The sequence below is a fragment of the Pipistrellus hanaki genome (genome assembly GCF_964339955.1).
Source record: "Pipistrellus hanaki genome assembly, chromosome: 5".
NCBI lineage: Eukaryota > Metazoa > Chordata > Mammalia > Chiroptera > Vespertilionidae > Pipistrellus > Pipistrellus hanaki.
Genome location: NC_140507.1, coordinates 55,266,617 through 55,293,661, shown reverse-complemented (window position 1 = coordinate 55,293,661; position 27,045 = coordinate 55,266,617). Strand labels below are relative to the sequence as shown.

Sequence of the window (27,045 nt, the reverse complement as noted above, 5' to 3'; positions counted from 1 at the left end):
TTTACTGTATAACTTAGTCTTGTCCAGGTGATTTTAGAAAGTCAAGGTGCAAATTGAGGTAATTTAGAACCAGGAATGCCTTCATTCACTTAAAGAAACAAATGTTTTCATTTATTCACCAATGGTTATTGCAGCTTTTCATTATGCCAGGTGCTGTGCTAGGTGCTGGCAAGCAATAAGATGAGTGGATGGGCAGGAAGAATGTTGTGGCTGGCTACTTACATAGAGTAACCCAGGAAGGCATCAAGGTGGAGGTGGCTAGATGACAGATAAAGCAAAAATATCTTCTATGGGAATTTACAGGTTCACATCCCTTCATTAGCCGATATAGGGATAGATTAAAAATATGCTATGACTGTGACCTAAATTTGAACAGCAGGTACTATATATAGTGTACTATAACTGTGGAAGAAAACATTCTGCATAAGCCTTCAACTATTAAAAAAAAAAAAAATGGTCCAAGGCATGAAATATAAAAATTTCCATTCCCCTTAACTTAGATGCTACAGTAAAATATTAAGGAAAAGAAAATATGTTTTTGGCATTCTAGTGAAGAATAGTTTTATAAGGATGTTAGTATAAATTCAAATCTTGTAAAAATCCTTTACTACTCTTGAGAATAATTAAAAATAAATGTTAATTATTTCGAGCTTAGAAATTTATTTTGTTTGTTTTGTAAAACCTTAATGACTTTCATACAAGGATATGGCATCTGGTTTGATCTCATGAGATCAATACTCTAAGCAACAGAGTCTGTATATTTTTTTAAATTCTTTAAAAATCTGTAATTATTCCACTCAAAAAGAATTTCCTAGAGGGCATTGCATTTGTCTACAGGACCTTGTATTTCAAAACATCTGGATCAAAATAGAACCATTATGCATTTAAGGAATAATGCTTTTAGTGAGATAAAATCCCCCCCAAAAAAAATACTGAAATGAATTTATAAAGTATTGTTTATTTAAAAAAAACTCATGGGCACAAACAGCAGTGTGGTGGCTGCCAGAGGCAAGGGGTTGCGGGGAGAAGAGGGTCCTAATATAAGGTGACAGAAGATTTGTCTTTGGGTGGCAGGTATACAGTGCAATATATATAGATCTTGTAACATAGAAACCCACACCTGAAACCTATATGTTCATGTTGACTGATGTCACCCTAATCAATTTAATAAATAAAAATAAAATAAAAACATGGAACATGCCATTATGAAGCTAAAGGTCAGTTGAATTAACCTTCTGAGTAAACTTCTTATTTGAACTTAGGGCATTGATTGGGGAAAAAATGTGACCCTCAGAATCAGAAAAAAATCAAATAAAAACATACACAAATGCATGGGTTATATATCATTACCTATTGTAGAGGTGAAATTAAAGCAAAGATGCCTCCTCAACATGAAGATATAGTTTTCTGAGAGTTAGTAGTGGTTTTATAACCTAAAGAAAACTTTCGTTGGTTTTTCTTTTCAATATCTCATACTGGTAAACCACTGAAAACAAAATGTCATGTGAATAGAAAATACAATCTTCATTCTAGGTATATATTTATATTATTTATTTTTAGAGAAGAAGGGAGAGGGATAGAGAGAAACATCAATGTGAGAGTGAAACATCAATCAACTGCTTGCGTCCTTGCACACTACCTATCTGGGATCAAGCCAGCAAGCCCTCACCTGGAATCAAACCCTCAACCCATCGGTGCACAGCATGACACTCAACTAACTGAGACATACCAGACAAGCCATTCTTGGTATAGTTTACTGTTATGCTTGGTGAGTTATAATTTATGTAGGTAAGTTTTATGGATCATAGAAAAGGCGGAATTACAAGCAAGAATACTCCAGAAATCATCAATGACAAATCCAGCATTTTCCTGAATAGTCAGTGGTTTAGTCTTCAAAAGATGACCCTCCAATAAACTATTCACACCTGTGTGTTCCCTCCCTTTGAACTGAGATTTGATCTGTGATCACTTTGACCAATAGAACAGGTGGAATTATAGTGTTATTTCCAGGATTTGAATCCCTCTTCCTCTCTCAGAAGCCAGCACCTCTCTGAGACCATTAAGAGATGAGAAGCCCAAGTCAGATGGAGAGACCCTTGAGGATGAGACCCTGAGTGGAAAAAGAAGCCAAGACCTGTGAGTGAAGCAGTGCTTGTGACATCCAGCCTAGTGGAACTTTATATATATAATTGATTTTTTACAGAGAGGAAGAGAGGGATAGAGAGTTATTATAGAAACATCGATGATAGAGAAACATCGATCAGCTGCCTCTTGCAAATACCCTACTGGGGATGTGCCCACAACCAAGGTACATGCCCTTGACTGGAATCGAACCTGGGACCTTTCAGTCTGCAGGCCGACGCTCTATCCACTGAGCCAAACTGGTTTTGGCCAGCCTTGTGGAACTTTTAAAGAATTCCACCCCAGCTGCAATCAGACGGCCACTGCAAAAGAGACCCTAAGAAGAACCTCCCAGCTGAGCCCAGTAAACCCCTAAAACTATGAGAGATAAAAATAACTTGTTTTAGGCTACCAAGTTTGAGGTGGTTTGCTATTCAGCAATACATAAGCAGAAGTTTTGTTTAGAAATCCCAAGCTGGAACAGGACGACTTCTCCTAACTTCCATTTCCAGATCCTTCCCACAATCACCTGCACCTGCGGTTACTGCCACTTACTCTGAACATCTATAGTGTTTATTATTACAAAGACTCCTTTAGTATTAAGCAAACACTGCTTGGTATTGTTAGCTATTTATGTCTTCTTTATCAATAACAAGGGCAGAAGATAACTGCTTTCTTATCCAGAAGAAACATGGCTTCTTTATGAAACAATGTTTAAAGATCACAATGATGGTGCTTTGGAAATAAAGTTTTATTGCCTTTAACTGAATAGGCAGTGAATGTGAATAATTATCCATATACAGTCTGGCTTAGTTTTTGACAGAGGTTCCACCTACAGAGCATGTAAAGACCAGATTGCTGGACTCCGTCCACCAGCGTTTCTGACTCAGAAGGCCTGAAATATGGCCCAAGAATTTCATTTCCGACAAGTTGCCAAGTGATGCTGATGCTACAAGTCCAGGACAACATTGTGAGAATGTACGGGTTAAAATAATCCCCAACCCTCTTCTCTAGGACTGTTAGTCATGCAAAAATAATTGTTTTCTATTTCGCTTTTCACATTTTCATCCGTAGTTTCTCTCCTTCTTGATTCCCCTTTGCTATAATCCTATCCATGGGCAGTGACTTTGGGTTCAGATCTGCCTTCCCAGAGCCATTCAACATAAATACTTTCATGGATATGACTTCCTCCAAACATATAGAATATGCCAAAATTTCCCAAGGCCTCAGTAGTTTTGATCCAAAAATATTGCATTCAGACAATCAATTTTGAAATTTGATTTTTCAATTAAATTTTACATTCAATATTATTTCGTATTAGTTTAGGTATATAGCATAGTAGTTAGACAATCGTATACTTTACAAAGTATTTCCAGTACCCACTGGCACCATACATTGTTATTCTAATATTACTGACTATATTCCCTATGCTGTACTTTACATCTCCATGAGTATTTTGTAACTACCAATCTGTACTTCTCAACCCCTTCAACTTGTACCCAGTCCCGCAACACTCTGGCAACCTTAAGTTCATTTTTTTGTATCTATGAATTTGTTTATATTTTGTTTGTTTATGTTGTTATTTAGATTCCACATATAAGTAAAATCATATGGTATTTGTCTTTCTCTTACTGACTTCTTATTTAGCATAATATCCTCCAGTTCAATCCATGCTGTTGCAAATGGTAATATTTCAATTTTTATGTCTGAGTAATATTCCAGTGTGTATATGTACCACATTTTTTTATCCATCCATCTATTGACAGGTATTTGGGTTCTTTCTATAACTTGACTATTGTAAACAATTCTGCAGTACACTAGGGGTGCATATATTCTTTCAAATTAATGTTTTGGATTTCTTCAGATATACTGTATACCCAGAAGTGAAATCACTGAGTCAAATAACAGTAAAGTGATCAATTTTTAACTCATCTGGGACAGAGATTATGTTATTGTAGTATTATTCTTGTATCATCAGTGCCCAGCAATACGGATTCTGACATAGATAGCTGGTACCCAACTGTTCTTAGGTAAAATTAAAAATCAACTTAAAGTGTGAATTACTGATAGGTCTGCTATAGTGTTACATGGAAAGGATTATTTACAAGTTTAAGAAATATGTCAGAATAAAAAAGAATTAGAACATTAACATTAAGTATTTGAGCGGTTCCAGATATATAGGTGTCAAAGAGCATTTATTAATCAAGTCCCCATGTTAAATGAAATTGGGGGAAAATAATGAATAGGAATCAATCAGAGCATCTCAGATCAGATGCTTACAGACTAATAGAAAACAAGTGGGAAGGTTGAAATATTGTTTCAAATGATGGAGATTCTAGGCACTCCATTCAAATGTGAAAAAGGTTTTTCTTATTAGAAAATGTGATCTTAGGGCAAAGACTTGCCACTGTGCTGGACATATGCTATTCTATGTATTTTACATGCATGAACTCATTGAATCATCTTGATTAAGTGGTAGGGACTATTATGTACAGCATCCCCATTTGACAGATTAGAAAACTGAGCCCCAGAGAGTATGTCAGTACAACTGGACCTGGGCAGTCTGACTCTAGAGTCTGGGGTCCTTGTGATTAGGTTGCATTGCTCTCTTTTAAAGCAATAACATACTAAAATTCTAAATCAAATTATAATTTTATTTTGATAAACATTTATTTATTTAAATTTATAGTTTTACAAAGAGAGTTTTCTAGTACCTTGAATTAGAAGAGTCACATCTAGATTGTCATACACCTCAGGCTTCTTTAGGGAGAGATGTTTAAGCACAGAGCCTATAACTTTAAAATGCTGTAAAATTACCACAAAAATAAAACAACAAAATAAAACTGCCATCATTCTACCTATCTCTCGCTCTTCCCCCCACTCCTGTAAAGATGAATAGGGATGTTTGCCTTATCACTCAAAAAGGTGTCAAGAATAAAAGTTGCAAGCTTAAAATTTAATTGCAATTTTTATATTTTTTGGACTCACAGCTCTTTATTGGCATCTGAAGAGGTGGTGCCAGACCCCAATGCTAAGACAAGGAGGAGAGAAGCTGCTCTCTCCAGGCTCAATGCCAATAGACCTTCTTGTGTTCCTGGTCCCCTGGAATCCTGCTGCTTCTATCACCTTCCCTTCCAGCATCTTTAGATGGAGCATCTTCCACTGATGTAGCTTTGGAAACATCAATCATTGTTTCAGGGACTATACCCTGAGCCCTGGGAAATTTAGGTTTTGGAACAATTCCTCCTGATTGCGTGAAAACTGCTATTGCTCTCCTGTCTGTCTCAGTGAATCTCATTCCATTTCTGTGGGTTTCCTGTCCACAGGATCCACAAGTTTGACCTCTCGAAGGATCATGGTACCCATCTAATTCTCAGTCTATCCAATGTGTGATAAAGGGTATTGAGCCCATCCAGGACTTTCACTGCCAAATAGCAGCATTAAGACCCCATGCCCATATCTTTCTTGGCTTCACTCCTACTGAATCTGACATTTTTATCCCAACAGTTGACTTGGTTACCTCTAAAATAGCAATGAAATATTTGCACTATGAACTTAAAAATACCTTAACTGTATATTGAAACCACGTGGCTCTATGTCAAATATCCCCAAAGGGACAGAATTGGGTATCTGAGAACTATAACACTGGGTATGATTTGTTACTCAAGTTGCAAATGTAATTCATATGGTGGTAGACTTACCTAATAGGTCCTATATTTGAAATTTAGTAATGTGTGCATTACCTCTATACAGGAAAGGGCACACTCTCACTTGAGATTGTCATATGTTTGAGTATAATTTGTTATATATATGAAAATGAGAGATGTTTGGCTTGATACAATAACACAAAAATATAAAATTTAAATATATTTGACATTTGAGGCTGTTTGTTATTACTAACAGTGAATGCTACACATGTAGCTCATGCAAAGTTATATTGATTTTGTTTCAAAGAGTTGAGATTACTAACATTTCAGAGGTTAAATTTATACATAATTGTACTAACATTTGCTATATTACACTAAGACAAAAATGTATACTTACACCATTTATAAATTGGTGCTTCCAGTGTAATTTCATAATGTGTTGTCTTTTTATAAACATTGTTATTTTGCATAAATGGAAGATATTATTTCATTTTAATTGGGTAATTTAAATTCTCAGCCATTTGGGAAAACAGCTTTAGGGCATAAAGCATGCTTTTCATAACTATAGGCTGTATTTCTTTACCTAATAAATGAAATGAAAACTGAGCATCCAATTTCCCAGTGCTTAAGCCTAATGACCAAAGCAATTCTTATATCGATAAGCATATGAACATCTGTATGACATTTATGTTCACCATTCAAAAATAAATGTGAACTCAGTAATTGTAAGGATGATGATGATAATAAGAAAGAATAACTAATGGCACATAACTATTAATATTTCTTTAAGAAACAATAGTTAAATGAAGCTAATATTTTAGAAATTTTTCTATATTCAAGGCACCATTATAAATACTTTGATGAATTAAGGATTTAATTTTCCTAATAGTCCTATTATTTTCACAATTTTCCAGAGGAGGAAACTGGGTCCCAGCGAGGAGGTAACTTCCCAGTGTTACACAGCTACCACTAAGCATAATTGAGTTTCCAACCAGGTTTTTCTACCTAGAGCTCCACAGGAGAATCAGACCTGGATGAGGCAAAATCTACTAAAAACTGGTGTGATGTTCTGATCACAGACATGTAAAAAAGTGATCTGATGGCTAAAAGACAGTGATGTTTCTGATTCTACGGAATGGAAAACATCTTACAGTTGAGTTCCCTATTTTTAGTTGGGCCTAGAAATTCAACCACCAAAGAATAGCAAAAGAACATCCAAGGGACAGGGGACAATCCAGCATAATTAATTGTTTATTCAGGCAGCGATGAGTTGATCAATAAGACCACAGCAATCAGAGAGTGAAAGGACCCTAGTGAGACCTGGAAGGATAAATGTCTTTTGCAATCAGATTGTTAAGAGACCTTGTGTGCCATGACAAGAAAATTAGATTTACAAATAAGGCAGTGGGAAGTAATCAAAATCCCTTATGCAGGGGAGTGATATTGTCAGATTATCTTTCACTACGTTAACATGTTGACAGAGTCAAACCTGGGTCTTGATAGAGATCAGTCAGGAGCAATAAGCAGCAGAAGGAAAGGGGGGAGATAAGTGATCAGTAGTCAATACTTAATCTCACTATGCCACTTCACTCTTTGTGGTCCATTTATTTTTAACTTTGAAGACATGTCTTAAGAGAGGCAAATCACTTTTGAAATTTGCATAACTAGTCAAACCAAAACATTACAAGACCAGTGTTTCAAGCCACAGCTGTCAATGTTTTTCCTGCTCTCTCACTTTCTGATTGTCACACAGCTAGTTCTCTAGGTCTCCATTCCTTCTTTCAGCTAGTGCCAAACAAGAGACACTTTCAAAAGCAGTTGGCAGTAATAGTAGCCAGGGTTCTCCAGAGAAACAAACCAATGGAAGATATATACTGAATGGCCAGATTATTATGACCACCTGATGTTTATAGGCACATTAGCCGTACACTGCATCATATGGGATATGGAAGCTCAAGGCCTGTTCGAACACTTTTGATGTCTGCAGTTACCAAGATAAAAAGTCTCCAAATCGCACAGGAACACAAGGATTGGACAGTAGAGCATTGGAAAAAAAAGTCACGTTTCCAGTTGCATCATGCAGGTGGCACAGTGAGAATTTCATGGAAATAGCATGAAAGCATGTACCCCACATGCATGAGTACAACCTTTCAAACTGGTGGGGGCAGTGTTATGGTTTGGGGCAGTAGTTGGCAAACTCATTAGTCAAGAGTCAAATATCAACAGTACAATGATTAAAATTTCTTTTGAGAGCCAATTTTTTTAAACTTAAACTTCTTCTAATGCCACTTCTTCAAAATAGACTCTTACCCAGGCTGTGGTATTTTGTGAGTCATACTCAAAAGGCCAAAGAACTACATATGGCTTGAGAGCCACAGTTTGCCAATCACTGGCCTATCCCAATTGAGATGGCTTCTTCCAACAAGACAATGTGCCATGCCACGGTGCTCGTATGGTGTAGGAGTGGTTTCGAGAACATGATGGAGGCTTTACCTTGCTTAGGTGGCCTCCACAATCACCAGATCTCAATCCAATTGAGCATTTGTGGGACAAAGTTAAAAGAGCCATCAGGCAGCTGGTTCCACAACCATCAAATCGCACAGAACTGTGCTATTCATCAGGCATGGTGTCAGATTCCTCGCATCACCTTTCAACATCTCATGGAGTCAATGCCAAGAAGAATCGCCACAGTATTAAAGGCAAAAGGTGGCCCAACGAAGTAATGATGGGGTAGTCATAATAATCCAACCACTCAGTGTGTGTGTGTGTGTGTGTGTGTGTGTGTGTGTGTGTGTGTATATATATATATATATATATATATATATATATATATATATATATATTATATATATTACAGTACAAAAATATACAAGGTGAGGCAAAAGTAGGTTTACACTTGTTCCTATGGAAAATAATACAATAATAAAAAATTACAAGAATAAACTGTTTTGTGTATTCACAACTGAAAACCAACTTTTGCCCTACCCTGTATATATAAAGGGATTTATTATAAAGAATTGGCTTGTGCATTTATGAAGGCTGGGAAGTCCAAAATCTTCAGAGTGGACAGCAGGCAGACATCCAAGAAAGCTGACAGTGCAGATGAAGTTTAAAATTAGTCTACTGGAGAATTTTCTTCTGATGGAGTCTGGCCTGTTTGTTCTGATCAGACCTTCAACTGATTGAATAAGACCCACCCATATTATAAGAGCAACCTGTTTACTAATTTAATAAGCAATGAATAAATACTTTCTGCTCTCCTAAAGATCCAGGGCTTCCTTCCCACCTGGGCACACTATACTAACTAATTTAAATGTTAATCTCACTTAACAATATCATCCAATTTGACACATAAAATGAACCAACATAGTGATTATTTCTGGATAAGTCTCAGTAAGTTTCTACTTGATAGGATATCCATTAAGCATTCATAAGAGTCCCCCCTACATGGTTGGAAATGTCTTTCATTCCAGGAACAAGTATTGGATGTTGTAAATATTTGTTTGCTATGTCTTTACTAGTCACAGCATCAAATTCAAAACTCCTTGTATCCATCTTCACGAGCATCCTTTTATTTGCTTACAGCCTCTTATAGGCTCCTTGGACCCTACTCACTGTGGCTTATATATATGCTCCGCACGAAACCAAGAAAAATAAAAGTCTTGTTTTGTTTTTTGGAAGGCATTTATTTTCAACATTTACTTAAAGACACTCCTGTTAAGTAAATAGGACAAAAATAAAGTAAGAGAAAAACAAAAATATCTACCTAAGCAATTCTCAAATAAATGTTTATTTATTAGGAATATGTTTAACTATTTATTGCAAAAACAACTGCCACAATGTATTATGTTTTTCTCTAAAATACTAGAAAATGTTGATAATTTTCCATAAATTACTGTTATCAAGTCATATTTATAGCACTTAATGCACACAAAGAGTGTTAATTAAAAACACCATCACACCTCACCAGCATTTCCTGAGCTCCTTCAATGACAAGCGCTGGATAAATGCTTTCTGCTCTCCTGCAGTTCTGGGGCTTCCTTCCCAGCAGGCACACTATACTATTTGCACTTAAGAGAAGAAGCCAGAGACTGTAGATGCACACACCCAAATCCTAATGCTTGGCAATCATTCTCTCTCTCACTCAGCACCATTTCTCTTCCAACTGCTTCTCATCCAGCAAACAGCCCTGAAATAAAATCAGTCCTGAAAAATAAAATGCCACCAAATAAAGAGACTTCCTAGACTCTCCTTAGACTTCCTGGCTCAGGAACTGTTTATTCAAACTCTCTGAGAGCATTAATTAGAAGGGCTAACCTTAATTGCTCCCCCTGGCCTCTGTAGAGTGGAGAGAAACGTGGTGCTGTGGCCTGCTTGGTCTACGGGACTTAGAGATGCTAGAATAGCCTGGAATTTTGCACTCACATAGGAGAAGCAGCTAGACATTGCCCCTAGCCATAGGCACGTGGCTGGGATTTGCTTTCAGCAGAGACCCGATGGGGAAGGTTGGGCAGGTGCTCTGCAAGACTGCCATCTCTTCTCTGAGGGCTTTGACAAGAAGAGAACATGAAGGCATTCCTAAGAAAATGGAGCTCACACATAGGAGAAGAACAGGGATCACATTTCCCCTCCTCAAATGCACATGTTCACATATTGCCCTAAGCTCCATATCCCAGAGTATTATTCCAAGTAAGCTTCATGAAATTTGATGTGGCCTTCGGCATTTTCTACATTTAAAGCAAATCCTGTGCTAAACGAGGATGCCTTAAATGGGTTCAAAGAGTTCTCTGGCGGGGTAGTGATAGATTTTAGGGAAAAAATAATGATGCCTGAGGAACCCATTCCTGAATGTAAAGTAGGTACATGACAAGACAAGAGGAATACTTAATTTAACATAGTCTGCTTTTACAGGGAACTAGATTTGATGTAAAAGTTAAAATGATTTTGCTCAGACTGGATGTTCATCCTTCCATTATTTATCTTTGGTGATCAAATTGGCATATGTTGTAATCCATCTGGATGAGCAAAAGATCAAAACAAATGACATGAAACAGAAATATATTCTCTATGCTGCATGTTTCTATGATGTAATTTTTCTTAAATTTGATTCCCTTAGCCTTTTAATCAATGCATTTATCACTCAATACAAATATGTAGATTAGAGTGGGAATATGGGATGGTGGAGGAAATGATACTGTTCTAAATACTGAAGTTTTTCAGTTTCTAACACTTTGGGAGAAGAATTGAGGAGAATGACAACAAACTCAATCTCAAAATAATCTGACCTGGGTAACTAGTCAATAAAAAGGGGATTTATACTCAATGATACACATTTCTTTTTCATTAAACCCTCTTTCCAAAGTAGCACTTGGCAATGAGGAAGGCAGGAAGATGATTAGAGAAGAGCCAGGGAGAAGGGGGAGGGAAGATATAAGGTATCTGTAATACTATCAACAATAAAAAATATATTAAAAAGAGAAAAAAGATTTAGAATAGTCTTTGCGCATGTATTTTTAAAGAATATGTCATCCATGGTAAGATATATTCGACAACTAATGTATTTAAAAGTCTAGAGGCTAGATGAGAAGACTCAGTCTCCTAAGAAATTGTCTAACCTTATTGAGCCTTCCAAACACAATATTATACTTTAAAGTTCTATGCATAACTTTTGTATTGTCATTCAAAATAATATAAAAAGAATGAAATATAAATTAGCCAAAGGAAAGAGCCCTGTCAAAAGGATTTTGTAGTTTGCATTTGGGATTGTTCAAATTTTAAAACTTTTATGCATATATGTAAAGCCTATGGACACAGACAACAGTGTGATGCAGGCCTGGGTTGAGCAGGAGTTAGGTAGAGGGGAGCAAAGGGAGGAATGAGGAACATTTGCAATGCTGTCAACAATAAAAAATTTAAAGTACCTTCTATTTTTAAGTATTAGTTTTATTTACAATATAAGACAAATTTGGACCAAAAAAGTATTCAATATATGTTTTAAGAGTTCTATTAGGTATAAAAATCTAGGGGCTTGATTTAGAAGAATCAGAATTAGTCACAATCAGTGTTATTGTTATGGTTGTAAAATTAATTTAGCAGCTGAAATTAACCAATCTAGCAATGGAAAAGATGATTTCTATATGTAAATGCGGTATTAAAATAGATTGTCATATCCTTCAAAAAATAGTGTGGCAAGCATTAAATCTGCATTTAACCTCTTCAGAGACTATCAGAACAAGCTGTGCATATTTATCAAGTGTAAAGTTTCTAGAACAGAAAACATGAACATTACTTTAAAGAAGATCACTGGAGCAGCATAACAAACAATCTCAACATTTAAAACAATATCCATTTATGTAGCTTATAATTCTGTGAAGTTGTTATTTGGACCTGGATTAGACTCAGATAATCTCAACTAGCTTATCCATACACCTGTAGTCAGCTGGATACAGCTTGGTCTCAGACCGCCCCACTCATGTCTAGTATCTATGGCCTGGGGTAATGGGGGTAACTGGGGTACATTTCTCTCACTTTCCAATGGCTACTTTGGCTTTAACCACTTTGTAAGAAAAGCAAGAGGGCAAATGCTAATGCATAAGTATTTTTCAAGGTTGTTTGCATAGTTTTACCTTCACCCCCATTGACCAAAAAAAAAAAGTCACATTTTGCCAAGTCCAGATATACTGTTAGGAGATAGTACCAAAGGCCTAGAATATAGGGAGACAAAAATAAACAGGAGTCATTACTGTGATTGATCCACACTAGCCACATAGACTAAACCCCCTAGCAAAAATAAATCTTCACATTAAAAAAAATGACAAGGATCTATTGCAAGAAATAACATAAAGGTTCTGAGAAAGATAATGAGAAACTAGATTTTATGTTGCATTAAGAAAGACCACGTCCCTCTTGTTCACCACTGCATCCTTAGAACCCAGGCCAGCGTTTAACTATTATTGGCACTACTAAAAGTTTGTTGAATAAATGAACTATTTTTTACAATATACTTTTATTGATTTCAAAAAGGACGGGGGAGAGAGATACAGAAACATTAATGATGAGAGAGAATCATTGATTGCCTGCCTCCTGCACACCCCACACCAGGGATTGAGCCTGCAAACCAGGCATGTGCCCTGACTGAGAATTGAATCTTAACCTCCTGGTTCATAGGTCGACACTCAAACACTGAGCCAGGCTGGCGGGCTAAATTAACAATTTTTAATGGAAGTAAGTCTTTATCTAGAAGGTCTAGATCTGAAAACACACCTTATGTATGGCACAATGGGAAAAGTAAGGCAATTTAATGGTTTTAACATGAACTCTGGAGTCAGACTTCCTGGGTTTACAGACTTCCTGGGTTTATTCTTGGGAAAAGTACCATGCCTTTCTGAGTCCATATTTCCCAAACTATAAAATGAAGATAATGACAGAGTCCATTGTGATGGTTTTAAACATGTTATATAACATGAATTTCTTCACAAGATAGGGTCTGCAACACCTTTTTTAAAATATATATATATATATTTTACAGAGAGGTAAGGAGAGGGATAGAGAGTTCGAAACATCAATGAGAAATATTGATCAGCTGCCTCCTTCACACTTCCTACTGGGTATGTGTCCACAACCAAGGTACATGCTCTTGACCAGAATCGAACCTGGGACCCTTGAGTCTGCAGGCCAATGCTCTGACCACTGAGCCAAACCTGTTAGGGTACAATACCTTTTGAATGAATTGAGCTGTGACTGTTTCAACTGATAGAGTTCAGTGAGAATAATGCTGCATGACTTCCAAGACTTGGTCATCAAAGGGGATGCACCTTCTGCCTTGATTGTTGGAACACTTGCTTTTGAAGCTCTGAGCCTCAATTGGAAAAACTTGTCTACCCCAAGATTACCAAGCTGTGAAGAAAGCAAGGGCCACAAAAGGTCCATGTGCAGTGCTCCAGTTAGCAGTCTTACTCTTGAAGTCATCCTAATTCATATACCGGAAAAGTGAGTGAATAAACCATTAGATTATTCCAGCTCCCAGCTATTGAGTTCCTCTTTCCAATCTTCCAATCTTCCTGGCAGAGGCCACCGGCATCATGTAGCAGGGAATGATGGGCCTAAGCCCAGCTAGAATGTCTGAATTTCAACCCACAGAATTCATGAGCATAAACTGTTGGTTTTAAGCTATTAACTTTTGAAATAATTTGTTATATAGCAATAATAACTATAGCAGATGCATGGTGCCTGGGAGAAAGGTGCTACCATAAAAACCCAAAACATGTCCCTTGGCTTTGGAAGCAGGGAGCAGGCAGAAGCTAGAAGGACCCTGTTGTGATTAATTTTATGAGTCAACTTGACTAGGACACAGCATGCCAGACCTTGGTCCAAACATTATTCTGAATGTGTGTGTGAAGATGTTTCTAGATAAAATTAGCATTTGGGTCATTAGACTAAAGAAAGCAGACTGTCCTCCTTAATGAGGGTGGTCTCCACCCAATCAAAGAGCTGAACAGGACAAAAGGCTGAGTAAGAAAGAATTCCTCCTTCCTCCTGACTGATCACTGGAGCTGGGGCATAGGTCTTTTCCTGTCTTCAGACTTAACATAAGAAATTGGTTCTTTGGGGGCCTCAAGCCTGCTGGCTTTCAGACTAGTACTTTTATAATTGGCTTTCTCTCTCTTTTTTTTTAAAATATATTTTTATTGATTTCAGAGAGGAAAGGAGAGGGAGAAAGAGAAGCATTGATGATGAGAAAAAAATAATTGATTGGCTGTCTCCTGCACACTCATTACTGGGGTTCGAGCCAGCAAACTGGACATGTGCTCTTGGCTGGAATTGAACCTGAGACCCTGCAGTCCTCAAGCTGATGCTCTATCCACTGAGCCAAACCAGGTAGGGCATAAATGATAGCTTTAACCCATTAAGTTTGGGGGTGGTTTATTACACAGAAATAGCCACTGTAATACAATCTCATAGAGAAGTTATAAGTTATCTTAAAAAAAAAATAAGACAATTCCTGTTGTATATATTCAATAATTTTTAGCTAGAACAATAATAATGATTGTAAATATGAAATAATGAAATATATACTCTTTGTATGAGTTTAGTGTCAGAATTAGGTCAAAGTTGCCTTATCTTCATAGCATATCTATTTGACAGGTTGGCCAGAGAGATTATCTGTTCATGCTAATAACCACAAATGTATATATAAAAATTTCAGGGAAAGAGGAAAGCCCAATTAATAGCTGAAATTTAGCCATCCACATTCTGGTTTACCAAGCCCAGGATTTCTACAGCTTTAAACATTGGGGAGAAAACTGTCACATCCCTGTTGACATTATACAAAGTCAGAGTGACTGACCCGATTAAATATCATCTATAGTGTTATTCAGCCCATGTAAATAAATTCCTTAATCTCATATTCTGTTATCCCAATTCAGATTCAGTGCAGTGGCTTGTTCTTAGTCATTCCTACTGTCTAAGGAATTTAATTGATGGTACAAGCTCTGATATCACCAAAGAGGATCCAAAGAAAACTTTTCACAGCGCAACTCATGCCAAATTGAACCAAGCCAGGTAAATGCTTTAAGTTCAACAGTTATAATAAAGCCGTCATATGCAGTTGAAGATAATGTAAAAGCTGTTCAGCACAATGTTATTGTGTTAAAAATTTTATTGTGATTTAGAAAAATGAAAAGAAAATTACTATTTTCATAAGTACTTAAATAGTCACAAAATCACTCTGTGCATGTAAACTTTCAACAAACTTTCCTATTCCGTATCATTGGCTATTTTAGTTTTTCATTGCATAACCTGTTCCTGTAATGCCTAGTGAGTTGGTAAACAAAAGGCAATTAAGAACATTGTCATCATAAAGATGAAGTCAAAAGAATGATCAAAAGAAGATATTTACACTACAAAGATTTTAAAGTCCATAAAATGTTGAAAAACATTAGTGTAAGTAAAAGAAAACTTGGCAATGTGTTAATGGAACAGAAGTGAAAGATGACATGTATTTCTCTGCAAATTTTCAACTTTAGAAAATTCTTGGTTCAGCCGCTGTGGAATAGAGGTTCAGATAGCAAAGAAAAGCTAGGTTAGGTTTCCCTTATCTAAGACATGGTCTATCCCTGTACAGGTCAAAACTTCAAATAGTAATTAGTTAGCTTTTTATTTTCATTACGAGAGGCCCAGTGCAAGAATTCATGCACAGTTGGGTCTGGCCTGCCTTGAACCCAATTTGGGGGGGGGTGGGGGGATAATTGGGGGCAGGAGGCAATCAGAGGTGGAGCCAGCCAGAGGGAGGAGCTATGGGCAGTTGGCTGACTGGCCGTGAGCCCTGGTCAAACTCCTGGTCGAGGGGGCAAATTGCATATTAGCCTTTTATTATATAGAATTTTAATCATCATTACTATAAAAAGCTCAATTGATGATGCCATGCAACCATAAATATTCCATCACTTCATCATTAATGAAGCTATTACTTAATCATATTCATTATAAATAAGATATGTTGATAAAAAATATAGTCAACATAGAGAATTAATTCCTTTAGCACTTTTATTTATCCAGCACTTAATGGTGTTCATTTTGTCTCAATGAATCTCCTAGCACTTGAAATATCAATTTATTTCAATTCTCACAACTTTATGAGATAGTCCTCACATTTATCACTATTTTACACATAATGACACTGTGGCACTGAAACGTTAACTAATCTTACTCAGGTCCCTCAGCTAAGAAATAGCAAAGCTCAGATTTGTACCTAATTATTCTTCCTCCAGACACATGCTTTTAACTGCCCCACTTTGTTGCCTCAACATAGACAGTCATATAACAAGCAAGAGATTCCTTCTAAATAGAAAGCATGAAGTTTCTATTATACTCACAGTAGAGGCCTGGTGCATGAAATTCATGCACTGGGGGGGGGGGGGGAGGGGGAGGAGGAAGGAGTGTCCCTTAGCCCAGACTGTACCCTCTCCAATCAGGGATCACTCGGGGTATGTCTGATTGCCTCGGGCCTAAATCGGCAATCGGACATCCCTCTCACAATACAGGACTGTTAGCTCCTATCCACTTGCTTGCCTGACTGCCTGATTGCCCCTAACAGCTCCTTTGCTGGTCTGATTGACACCTATCTGCTCTGCTGCCGGCTCGATCACCTGCAACTGCCCTCCCTGCAGGCTTGGTCACCCAACTGCCCTCCCCTGCAAGCCTGGTTACCCCCAACTGCTCTCCCCTGCTGTGGGGTGGCGGCCATCTTGTGATGACATGGGGACAGCTATCTTGTGGTGCCCATCTTGTGACAATGTGGGGGTGGCCATCTTGTGATGCAAGGGTATGAGGGTCAATTTGCATGTTACCTCTTTATTTTATAGGATTATATAGGATTGGACAGCAATCTGAATGTCTGAGTCAGATGGTAGCATGGGTAGGCAAAGGTGAAATCTTCACTGTGTAAATGACTGCTTACAGAAATCACTTCTTTCAAAACTTGAATGAACTGCAGTAGTTGTTTCACAGTAAATGGTTATATAGAAAATAATTTTAGACTTACATAAACTTATTGCTGGAGTTTAAATTTGTAAAGCTTTATAAAGTTTATAATAACAAATCTATTTTCTAAGATTATGAAAGTGAATTTTGAATAAATATAGAAAATAAAACTGGGTTATAGATCTAAATCGGTACAAATTAATACACTTTCAGCCAAAAAGCATTCATAACCATACACTGCTGTATGGAACTTGTTTAGGAGTAAAGCTGTTTAGGTTTACAGGTAGGAAGAATTGTTATTTGTAAAAAACAAGCAAACAAATAAAACCCAACTGAACATTTGTGTAAACACGGAGCTGGTGCCTCACGTAACGAATGTTTTGTTCACTCTGTATTTCACACAGAGCTTCTCTGTGCCCTGCAGCATTGCATGTCCAATGACTTCCTGGTGCCAAACTTTTTTTCCTAAGAAATTTTCTTTTTGATGTTGACATCAAAAGTACAAATCCTAAAGAATTCAAAGTGTTCCTTTATATTAGAGAAGATGCATTCTTTGGCAGTGGTCAGGCGAAAGAGATTCCTTTGCAACTGTCTTCCTTGCCTTTCATATCTAGATTTGCACAGTTTGATGAATGGGATAATCAGTGTGAAAACTGAGAGGCCAAAAGCCAAAAGCCAGACACCCAGCACTCTGGAGTGCTCTGTCCTTTTCACTCGCTTAACAGCAAAGTCTCATCACTAGTTCTAGCCTCATGTCACACCTATTTCAATTACTTAACAGGGTTGCAGAGACAGGAAAGAGAATGAGTATCGAATAGATGTCATTTCTCATCCTCCCCTGAAGGTTATGAAGGCTGCTGCAAGGGGCTCCGAGTGATATTTGGAGACATGAGCTGAGGGAAAGCAACACTCAGACTATGAGCCCACTTCAGCCGAACTTCAAATGAGCCATTCTAAATCCATGTTGGTATTGTCAGCTCCCTTTGTGCTGCAAAGAACTGAGGCAAATAATCAGCAAGTCCTAAAAATCCTGATTAATAAAACATGTGTGGTTACATCTGCTCCTCCCATGCTCCTAGATGCTTCCACATCAAGATTTTTGTTCAACTACCTTTCAAACATGATGATCACACTGAGTCTTATTAAATCACCCATGAATACATAATAATTTTTAAAAATCCACACCAGGAGAGTAGTTTTAACAATATGCCTGCCTAAGAGAGCCCACAATTTTAAAAAATACCGATCAGGGTGTACCAGCAATTACTAATTGTTTTCATTTAATAGCCAATAAATGTGTTATTCAGTCTTACTTACCAAAGCAATTAGCCACAACATCTGTTTTAAACAAGAAAAATTAAAGTGAATTATGCTAATTTCATTGCTGAAAGCCAATAGTAATATGGAAATTTGCTGGTTTTCATTATATGGAAGTATTTTAATGCTATTAGCAGACTCAGTGGAATTCACTCTAAGCACGTGGGACTCTAATACTCAATTTAGACTCAGGAGAGTCATTGGAAATCGCTCTTCTGGAGCAATGAAAAAGAGAATTAGCCTTTCTACCCCCTAGCATTCCCTCTATAGGTCAGATTCACACCTGCTAAAGATGTATTTTATTTTATTAACACAGAGCATTCTGGGTAAATGTAAAAAGGTTATTCATACATGAATGTTTGTGATTGCTTTGTCTGAATCCCAGCTATTTTCAATCTCCGAAGAGTAGTTGCACAGGTTACACTGCAGGAAACTATTGTAAGTACACTCTGGCAAAAGAGAATCATTTAGAGCTCTTCTGTTGTAAGTATCATACCATCCAAAGAAATGACTTAAACAATAAAGACTATATATAGAATTGCTTCATTGGAAAGCTGTTTGGTTTTGACAAGGGTTGGTTTCAAGCAAGGGCTGACCAAGTGGTTCAGCCAATGTCATTCGGAACTTGTTTTCTCTTTCTTTGTCCTATTTCCAAGTCAACTTCATCATCAAAAGAACCGTGGCTTCCCCTGAAGCTCCAACGTTTCCCTTTACAATATCCAGATCCGGACCTCACGTCCTCATACAAACCATCAGAAGAAGAGAGCAAGTCTGTTCTAAAGGTTTCTATACCAAAGGCTTCTCTTCCCCAAAAGTCCAAAAGGTTCAACATGTGTCATTGATTTTAATGGAGAAATGTATCCATTCCTGAGCCAATTACTATGATATACTGATTGAATTAAACAAACCAAGGCTCAACCCTGAAACACATGGCTGAGAATGGGCAGGGTTGGTTCTCTGAGGCTGTGACCAGAGGAAGAATGAATGATGCACAGAAAAGACAATGGATGTCCACGAAAGCGAGTCCTCACTACTCAGCTCTATGCTGCCTGAGTCCTCACGTAACATCCTTGATAGGTTCTGTGACTAAGTGAAATGACATGTAATAAAACCAATTCATCGTAGGCTTATTGACATAAACATGTGTTCTCATCAATGTGACAACAAAAGGACATGGAATGAAATAGTGTCATTCCAGGACCTACTGTATGCCTTGGAAGACAATCATAGTCATTGTACACCCAGAGTGGAGCATGACCACATGATTAAGCTAAAGGAGTAACAGATGAAAATAAAATGCTCATATTTCTGAGGTGAGATATAGTAGTAAATATGGTTCTTTCCTACATTCACTAGTAAACACACTTTTTTTTTTCTTTAAGGGACAAGCTGGAGACGTAAGGGGACTTTCTCCAGGTGAAAAGCCTTTGGTGAAACCACGACTCCGTTTCAGCTCTCCTGACTCTCACTTAGTCCAGTTTTCTCCCTAAATGGTTTTGTCCATTGTTATTTACTTTTAACTTATTCTCTAAGATTTAATGAAATTAATTCTAGTTATACTCTATAAATAGAAGCCATTTTATATACAACCATGTTATACTTGAGTCATGGGCAGACAACACTAACAAGAAATACAAACTCCCCCCATTGAGAGGTTAGCAGTTTTGAGGGTTATATAGCCCTTTTAAGTTTGGGGATTGTAATTATTTTCCTGGGGGTGGGGAGGGGAGGAATCTTACTAAATGTAATAACAATAGAAAGATCACTAGATTGGCAGTTAGTAGGCCTGTGTTTTCATCCCAACTTTACCACTAAGTAGTGGTGTGACATTGGCAGGTTACTTATTCTCTATGCGTTTTAATTGTGGAATTAAGATAAAAAATTCGTAGGGGATTTTCTCATTTTGAGATGCTTTGATTCTATAAATATAGCTTAAGAAATGTGAAAAGGTTATAGCACCTTTTAGAACCATCTTTTTTTAAATCGCTGATGCTCATGAAAGAACTGCCAATTAACAACAGACCAGCAGCTGCTGTAAGGAAAGGTGGCCCAATGGGCTGTCATTGGGAAGGCACACAGAAGACCTTGAAAGGGTGTCCTAGAAAAAGGGAAGGAGGGTTAACATTCTTTTTTGAAAAGAAAAGAAACTGAAGTAAAGAAATATATAGGTTTGTATATTCAAGAGCCTCTAAGTTTCGAATAACACAAATTAAATTTGCTCAACAGTAAAGGAAAAATATACGTATAAACTCCCCTTCGCTGCCCTTCCCCTCGCCCACAGAAAAAAATCTTCTAAAGCCCGGTTGGCATGCACAGTCAGTTTGTGAATTAGGAAAGGGTAGAAAGCAAGGGCTCATGGCCTCTTTTCTCCTCTGATGTAACTCCCATTGTCTAACCCCCAGCTCTGTGCTGACAGTAGGGCAACGCGCAATGAAGTGATAGCAGCACCCTTGCCTGGATCCGTGGTTCAGCTCTACATTTGAAATACAGTGGGCTTCAGAAACACTTGCTTATGAATCCCAGAGCATTATAAGGAATATGTGCTATAGGTTGACTAAATATTTAAATTTACACGATCAGAATTTCCAGTTACAGAGTGTGAAATTAAGTTACCTCGAAAGTTCTAGGAATTAGGTTAGTCTTGTAAGAGACAGGTTTTACATGCCTGAATCCCCAATGTGAATTTCATTGTAGCCTAACGTGTGGCAATATATCCAAAAATAAGAAGGGGAAATGGATAAACAGAAGCAAAGCGGCCCATTCAAAAAGTAGGCAAATGAGATTTAAAGAAGTTAAACTGATCAGTCTCTGTACCCAACTAGAGAAGGAGAGATCTGGAGATATCTAGAACTAGAGCTACGAACCTCGTTACAGAGCCTTTTTCCTCCATGGTTTCCCCAATGTTGTGGCTTTCCCAAGGGGTAGGTTAGTAATAATTTCTCTGCACCACGCCATTTTATTTCCCTCATTGATTTCATTCTACAAAGAAAAGTCTGGTTACTAATTTCCTGTTTTGAACTTTTCTCTAGCATTCCATCACTAAGAAATATTATCTCTGGGTATAAATTAATACATTTGACCAGCTGCATTATATATAAATCTTTAAAAACTCTAATTAGTCTATCAATTTCACAAGAGATTAATAATCTAATAATTGAGTTGTGCTTTTAAAATCTTGCCTCTGGTATCCAAGTCTGAGGCACTGTCCTTTTAACTGTCCAAACAACCTCTGGAGATGTCTCTATTAGATAAATCTGCATACTTCACCTAAACATTAAACCCAACTATCTCCAAACTTGCGTGATATGCTCTTTTGATTTTTGCACTTCTGGAGTTATTAAGCAAATGCATAAATAATGTTATGCCATGTAAAATATGTCAAATGCATATTTACTATAAAGCTTGGAGTTAGAATTATTATTTTTAAAATTTTAATGTTATTTTTTACAGCTTTGATCTTTTTGGAGTGTTATAATAGTTAATAAATAGTTACATATTTTCTTTATGTTATTTTTAAAAAAAACTAAATATAAAGTTTATAGGTTAGTATATTCAAGAGCCTCTAAGTTTCTAATAACACAATTTAAATTTGCTCAACATTTAAACTAGCAAATCCTTTATAAACTGATGAACCAAAAGATAGATATAGAGACAGTAAAGCAACAAGCAGACTGTCAAATTACAGTGGGGAGGGGAGGAAGATCTGGGGGGAGATAATAGATCAACCGAAGGACTTGTATACATGCATATAAGTACAACCAATGGACATAAAATTCTGGGGAGGGAGGGTAAGTATGGGAGGGAGGGAGGGGGGCAAAAAAAATCAATAAATCAATAGAATTTATTTTTTTTAAAAAATAAAAATAAATAAACTAGCAAATCCTTAATCCTGAAATTGGATCACTTGCCCTACGTGTATATTTATTATTTTGACAACTTTAAGGCAACTAAAATTTATTTTTAAAAAAACTTCCAAGGAGGATGTGTCTCAGTTGCTCAATCAGAAAAAGTGCACCTGTCTACAAGATGCTCTGCCATCCTTTACAAAGAGTCACCACTTGTCCTGACAGACTCCTCTTGCTTTCTAATGCACAGGGTGGATAGTGTTCAATTTATCCACCTAAAATGGCATTTATAACTCTTTTAGACTATTTATTTAATTCTTTAAAACAGGAGATCCCTTTAATAAGATTTACTACTGTGTTTCAAAAAGAGAAATATTTAACTCCTTCTTATATAAAACCAAGAGGTATTTGAGTCCTAAAAAGTGCTTCCCTTTTTTAGAACTATGTCTTATATTAAAATAACATGTAGGCTGGGAACTTCCTTTCTTTTTCCGATATTTAAAGTTATTTTCCCTTAAGAGTACCCACCGGTTCACCCTGTGACATTTTAAAGTGTATTTGCCCCTGAAAGAAATGAAGCTACTCATAAACAGGTACCTCTTTAATATTTGGGAGGCTGACTGAAAATGTGGCTTAACATCAATATCTGAATAAAGATTGTGGCTATTTTTGAGGTAGAATAATTTCATTATTATTCCTAACATGGAAAACAACCAAGTTTGTTTGTTTTTTCAAAAGCCACACAAGTGAGCCATCCCACCTTTATCTTATTCACCACCAAGTAGACAGCAGTAGCAGGAGATTTCTGGCAGTGACATATGCCACAGAAGGAGGGAGGATGGAGGGATCTGGAAATGAAATAGTGTTTTCATTTCCAAACATCTTTCAGATGCTGGTCATTCTAGATGTCAAAACTGTCACCCAATGGATCTAGATGATGAGTAATACATAAAACTTATAAATCTGATTTTAGCAATTCCAAACATATTTTCAAAAGTGGTCAATGTCCTCCACTCTCCACCCCATGCCAATAAACTCAACAGAAGCTCTTTGATGTTCTAACAATCCATTACCAAATCAAAGAGAAAAATATTTAAGAGAATATTTTCAATTAATAATAAACTGGTAAGTTTCCTGACTTTACAAGAATTTTTCATTTTAGAAATTCCAGAAATATGTAATGTGCCTATGAAAGAGCATTACTAAGGTAAAGTATCTGTCAAGCTAAATTAGTCAGACATATCTCCTGAAGTTTTATACAAATTCTAGCCACATTAAAATCTCATTAATCTTCAGAAGTTTCCAAAAACTTGCTGATATAACCAGGAAGAAGAAATTAAAATCAAATACTCAGTTCTACCTAAGTAACAATGTGTTGTTACATTTTTTTTTAAATTCATGCTCATGTTTCACATAATTGTTTTTTCTAACAAAACCATGTAATTAAAAAAAAATCTCATTAATTTTCAATGACATTTCTTTTTTTAATCCTCACCTGGTAATATCGATAATATTCTTCCACTGATTTTTAGAGAGTTGGAAAAACAGAAAGAAATATTCATATGAGAGAAGCACATCGATTGGTTGCCTCCTGCCAGCCCCTACCAGGGCCAGGGATGGAGAGGAGCTGCAACCAAGGGACATGCCCTTGACTGGAATTGAACCTGAGACCCTTTGGTCCACAGGCCAAACACTCTATCCACCAAAACAAACTGGCTAGGGCTTTGATGACATTTCAAAATCAGTTCAAATGAAGTACAAAGAGGCTATAAATGAATGTGTGCTTAAGTTTATTATTCTCTTCCTCTCAGTTCATCTTGACACTCCACTTCCTTTACTAGTTTGTTTTGCTTGGTTTTGGTTTGTTTCTATGGCTCCTACTACCTATTCTTTAGGCAAAAGATTAACATATAATACAGGAGGTAGGCAAGCTCATTTTCTACAAAGTTAAGGAGACGTGAGGACTCTCAACAGATTAAAAAGACAAGGGGATCACAGTACCTGGCATTCTATCTCAAGTTCCCTTTTAACACAGCAACGTTTATACTTTCACCCAATATCCTTGCGTCTGCTTAATCACTTCCTTAAAACACTTTGAAGTAAGGTCCCAGCAGCTGATCTTTCAGGCAATTTAATTTAGAACAGCAGCTGCTCTATTTAACTGTAAAATATAACCTGAATATACTGTTAAATATTATATTCCTCTTGCCCAAGTAAGTTTCCAATCGTGCTGCTGTTTCATGAAGAAAAAGATGAAAAAGATCAAACAAAAGTAATACACAGGCATGTGCTGGGAGTGTATGTGGAGAGCAATAGGTCCTGTGAGGCAGTGAAATGTCTTCTTAGTGCATGTTATGCATTCAGTGACACAGCTGTCATATCTCTGGTATCTCTGTCACTTCGTTAAGAGAATCATTTTCAAACATTCTAGTGTAGTGGGCAGTGAGCAACATTAGCAAACCTCAACAGTCCCAGTGTCTGAAAGTGGACAACAGCAATGTCCACAAGACAGCTGGGTGGTCCCCCGTGAGCCATAAAAGTCCCCAAAGTGACCGTGAACACTGATTAGAAAAAGAGGCAAAAGTCTTTAATCTGTCAAGCAGCAAATTTCCTTATGGATTTGAGTCCTGTCCCCATTCAGAAAATAGAGGTCACGTTTGATATGTCCCTGTTAGCTCCAAAGGATCTCCTTCCAATCCACTGTTACACTCTGAGAGCGGGACCCTGGCGGCTCTTAAGCCTTAGCCTCATCCTGTGGTGCCAAGAGCAGCATTGGTTACAGTTGGCTTGGCTGTCTTATTTTATTAGATCAAACCTCCTCTTACCTCGACTTCCTTGTTCTTCTCTTTGTTTCTGCCCATTGAACTTCTCCCATTGCTGGCAGTCTCCCGTGCTGGGATTACAGAAATCTGGTGGAGGGGCATATTGGCAGGGCTGCAGGTTGCCAGTCCCTAATTGGATGCCTTATCTCTTCACTCGCCCCGAGTAGCCCACCTGCGCAATTGTTCATATCCTTGCTTTGCCAAGCTCAGCTCTAAACAAAAAAAAAAGGGGGGGGGGAAATAGTGTTTGAGACACTGTGCATCAGAAGCCAGGGTCTCTGGCCAAAACATCAAACATGCTGTAGGGGAGTCTACTGGTAAAATAAACGCAAGGGCAAGTAATTGAGGGGATGTTGTCTCTCAGAAGGATGATTTACTGCAAGTCATAACTGCACTGCTTTGTCACCGGAGCACCCCCTCTCCCCTAAGAGCATTGTGGGAGACAATTCAATTTCTATGGTACCTAATAACTGTCATGGAAACCAAGGAAACCTGGGTCTCACAGGCCCTTATTAGCAACTGCTTCCTTTAATGGCACAGTCGCCCACACTTGCAGAGGCTACCACTTCTGCTTTTGTTTCTCTAGATTCCTCAGGGGTCCACGAAGCACCCAGAGACACTGCATCGCTCTAAGAAAATAAGCAGAAGGCTGAAAAGCTTAGTGTCCTGTCTGGAGCCAAATCCCTTCCTTGAAAAGCATGAGGAGCTGGCTGTGTCCTTCAAGCTTCTGCAACAATTTGTTTAGGTCAAAGAACCTGCCTTAAAGGGAAGAGCATCCAAAGAGGTGTCATAAAATGAGTAGAGGGAAAGAGAGAGAGAGAGAGAGAGTTGGGAGCAAGTGCAAAGTCTTTTTTGGATGATGGTAAAAAAGAGTTAACATTCCCTGCACCTTCCTTAACAAGACACCAGGAGTCAAAAGGCATCATTCTGAGAACAGAGCACCACACTACACATTTCATCTTTATTGCAATTCCTGTGCTCCTGGAATTATATTTATTAGAACCAGTAGTAGCCTCTCCTTGCTTTTCCAAGAAGGAAACAGACTGCTTAGGACTTGATTGTTCTCTTAATAGGCATATAATTTGGGGGGCGGGGGGGGGGAGATTGATCCAAACGTCTGCCCTTTATATTTAAACAATTCAATCTCTCAGTAGAGTGAGCTCTCAAAATACATTAACTTTTTTAAAAATCACTTTTGACCTGTGATATTTTCTTCTTTGTTAGAGTATTTGGTATTCTGCTTTTAAAAGAACTGAATTTTCTTTCTCATTTTGTATACATGCACTTTATATTTTCTGGACATTGTGAATAGATCAGATCTCACTATCTCTTTACTCCAAAAGAAGCAAAATTTAGAAAATCTGTTTTATATATCTTCAGGCACTGTGTGTAAATTCTAATTTGTCCTTAATCTTCCCAGTCATTTCCAGCTGTACTTCATCTTTAATCACCTTTGCATTCCACAACGAGAGGGTCAGTTTTCAATAAGACACTTCAATTTTTTTTAAAAAACTCACGATAGTCATAAAGTGAAAAGGATATGTACTCTCATTGGTCATTAAGACAAAAATAATCAATTTAAAGGTTCAAAAAATTCTTTAAGTTAAATATTTGGTGAAATAAATACTTCGATGTACTTCCACGTTTGGTTTGCCCTCCTACCATCCATCAGGTCCACCTGCAGAGATTTATAACTCACCTGCAACTCACTTTATCATATATTTAGGTTCAACAGGGCTGTAGTGGGAAGCTGAGCTGGACATTTCTTTAAAATATCATTAATTCTGACACAAACCAATTTGGGGAGTCACT

The 27,045-nt window shown here is 37.4% G+C and overlaps 1 protein-coding gene across 1 annotated transcript in view; it reads right to left on the bottom strand.

The window, feature by feature from the left end:
• MARCHF1 (membrane associated ring-CH-type finger 1) overlaps positions 1–25,346 on the bottom strand; it is a 338,533-nt gene extending 313,187 nt beyond the window's left edge. Inside the window, 1 exon segment of the mRNA XM_084884380.1 lies at positions 25,237–25,346. The gene's annotated coding sequence lies outside the window, so the exon portion shown is untranslated.
• Between the last annotated feature and the right edge of the window lie 1,699 nt (positions 25,347–27,045).